Here is a 3,571-nt window from a genome sequence, read left to right as displayed (position 1 = left end):
AGACTCAAAAGGAAGAGAAAGAAGCTACATGTGTGCATACGATCATAATTCATATTGTAAGGAAGTCCTGAGAAGCTTTATCATGCAAAGCCAAGTATTATCTTACTTTACCGCGTTGTTTCTCTAAACTTTACTGCCAATGGAAAGTTTTATAACAATTGTTTTAACAATCCTCTGGAATCCCAAAACATTTATTGTGGGCAAATTCACCAATTGTCACTTGCTTTTTCATGTATGTTTCCATGGATCTAAAAGCCTTTGAGGACAGGAAGTATGTTTTATTATTCCTCTACTCTCAAACTAGCATGATACTCTTAATTCAGTGGAAACTAAGTAAAAGCAGATATTAAATCTAGTGGTGTACCGACCAGTTCAATGTGAATCAAAACACTACTCTAACTTAAACCTGATACAAGTTTGCAAATACCACTTTATCTAGGTTAGTTGTTTATACCAGTCCTTGATTCAGATCAGGAAACATTTCTTTTTCTTTATTTTTAAAGAGGAATAAGTCATTCATTCAAACAGAAAACATGAACCTACAGGATTGAAATTCTGAGAGCAGAAACAACATTCAACAGTAAATGAGAAAAACAAACTATAAGATCCTGAAACTGATTCAACATTTAACTATCAAAGTCACTAAACATTAAGTGCTTAATTTTACACATGAGCGCTTTATTTTTATATTCACAAAATGAAATACAACGCAGTTAAGACTTTGGTTCTCCCTGCTGTAACCTAAGTTATGTGTTCAGTAGAAACTGTTTTAGATCCACAATGAATTGCAGTGGGTTTCCCCAGACACAGGATCCATAGTCTCAGCTCCCTCTGGTGAGCCTGCAGGGCATGGATTTGGGAAATGAAAATCCAGTCCTGTATTTTGTACTCTTTGGCAATTAGAAAATGTTAACATGCTCAAAGATGAACTCTACAGCGAAATTTGTGTCAACACATGAGTGTCAATAATATTAAAAGTTAGAGCAAATTTTGCAGTGTTAAAATTGTAAATTTGCATGGCTAAGGCTTAAACCCCACGTAGTTACACAGTCACACAATTCTCATCGCTGTTGTATTAGTGAAAGCTTGAAAGTATTCTACCTTCTACGGTAGGGTAAATTCAGAGAGCATGATTCTACTGATTTCTACATTTATCAACTTGCCTTTAGGTCAACATTCCTTTCCGCCCTTCACAATCCTTCGCCAAGGGCCGAGTCCCTAATGATGAGCAGGGTTGGTCAGCTACATCCTTCCATGGAAAGCAAGAAAAATCTGCTCAGCAAATTTTTCTATGTCAGTCTCCAGACAAGACTTCCAGGCTGAGCAGGCCACCACGAACCTGTCATCTCTGATGTGGTAGAAAAAGCCACATCCATCACACACCCTGGGGACCACCACCCCCTGGATTTGTAAGTGACCAACCAGACTTGTCCAGAGGACAGAATTCCCGCCTCCTCCACTTCTTGGAAAAAAGTGGGTGTGTGAAGAGAGGAGCTCTTCCTCCTCTGCTATGAGCGAAAGACCTAAAAGGTGACTGCCAAACCCTTTCCCAACAGAGCATTCATTCATCATTTTATTATGCTTTGCCAAAGCAAGTAGCATCTTTTGCCACTGCTCAAAGAGACTGGCTACAGGGTCTTGCCTGAACTGGCACCACATGACAGCCTCCAAGGTGTGCAACTGCCTTGTCTTTGTGTGGCCATGATAGAAATATCTTGTCACCACTGTCTCGTGGCAGCAGCCAGGCGTCCATAGGGCCTGTAATAGGCCAGCTGCCGAGCAAGCCGCATGAGTGCACCAGGGTGCGAGGATTGCTTCTTGGTCCACTTCTTGCCAGAAGAAGTGAAGGCAGGTGTTATGATTTACCTATGAGATGCCTCTTGAAGAAAATGGGCTTTAGCTTGCTTGATGTCACTTAATATCTTCTCATGCACAGTAAACAAAACAGGAGCTCCTCTGGAAGCATGTATCCCCCACTTTTTCTGTACCCATCCATCTCCTGTAGTCTCTATAATCCACCTAGTAGGGGATGTTCACCAGGACCATGGCATCAGAAGGTGCATGATCACAACTTCAGTCAAAGACTCCATTAGCAAAGGAAATCAAGTTATAGGATCTGTCACCCCAGCACACTCCAGTAAAGACCATAGCAAGATCTGGGAGCAATCTTCCGGGGTGACATGAACACTCTTGTCCTCCCTCCAATACACAAATTAACTTCTCTGAATTCTTTCTAATGAAGCCAAGTTCTCTGGATCAGGATTGATCCGATATTCTTGTTCCACCATGTTCTCACCTCAATAGTTAAGTGCAGGGGCTCCAGAGCTGGCAGGCTCTTGGTGACACTTTTCATGGATGTACAACAAGTGTCTGAGTAGCTCCTGCAGGCAAGCAGACACTCTTCGTGCAGAGCCTCAAAGACAAACATTCGGCCCCGGCAAAACACGGCCATGTAGCCTGGGGATCGCCCTGCTCTCTCAGTCCTAAAATAATTCGTAATGGAATCTCTAGTAACTCCCGGAAACTTGCAGGTAGAAGACAGCGTTCAGAACTGATTTACATCTAGAGGAGTACATCCAACAGGCATTTTTTCCTGTCTCCGCAGCTGCCAGTAGTTAAGTTATGCCAAAGTATTATACTTCCCGTTTCTAGCTGTCCACTTTCCTTTGGAGGTCAGTAGCGTTCAAAATGGGCTGAAGGACCTGCAAAGCTCAGGTTCATCTGAGACGACCTCCAGACGCCCAAGGAGACAGCATTCAGCACCCTTCTTCCAGCTCATTTTTTTTCCCCTTTTGCCCTGGTGCATTTTTCCTCCAATTCCATTTTTAAAATTTTAACTATTTCTTCAGTTTTCTTATATTCTTCTTCACTTGAAAATGGCTTTACTGACTCAAGGATTTTTTTTTTTTAATGATTCTTCAAGTGTAGGAACAGGCAGTGCTGGAGAGAATCCCGGTAATGAGATGTTCCCTTCTCAGTTGATCTAGCCAGCTGATGTTCTGCGGAGCAAACTGGACAGCGGGAAACACTCATGAGATAGTTTCACAGGCACAAAAATACCAAAACAGTGATAATCAGTAAAATGCTCTCCTCTTTTTGCTTTGAGTTCAAGTTTAAGTGATTTTCAACAGCACATCAAAATGATCCAGATCTTTATGTTCTATATTTTGACGCTTTGAAGGCACATTAAAGATCCTTTAGGTGAGATATTTTTACCCAAATAATCTTTGTTTAGTAGCATGAGATTCCATATCCAGTGTACCCTTATCAGAATAGAGGCAAAAAGTTACAATACATGAAGTAAAAATATTTCTTCTTTTGAAAGTCTGATTCTGCTTTAAACATTCCTAAGAAAGTATTTGGGTAAGATATAGTCTGCTCTTCTTCCACTTAAAAAATGGGGTCAAGGATGCAAATGTCTTTAGGTTAGGAGAAAGATGAAAAGGTTAGTATGATTTAATCTCCAGATTAAATAAATTTATAGTCCACTGAGACAGTAAAAAGTTAAACAAAAGCAAATCCTTTAAATATTTAGAAGTAACATCAAAAACCAGAAAGGAACAATTTTTTG

General features: G+C 40.6%; 1 pseudogene; it reads right to left on the bottom strand.

The window, feature by feature from the left end:
- Positions 1-1,242: 1,242 nt before the first annotated feature.
- Positions 1,243-3,033, bottom strand: LOC100727773 (peroxisomal carnitine O-octanoyltransferase-like; annotated as a pseudogene).
- Positions 3,034-3,571: the final 538 nt, after the last annotated feature.

The sequence above is a fragment of the Cavia porcellus genome, unplaced genomic scaffold (assembly GCF_034190915.1).
Source record: "Cavia porcellus strain 051 isolate PalLab524CR breed Dunkin Hartley unplaced genomic scaffold, mCavPor4.1 scaffold_2, whole genome shotgun sequence".
Lineage (NCBI taxonomy): Eukaryota > Metazoa > Chordata > Mammalia > Rodentia > Caviidae > Cavia > Cavia porcellus.
The sequence above is the reverse complement of the archived record's forward strand: the minus strand, read 5'-3'. Positions and strand labels throughout refer to the sequence as shown.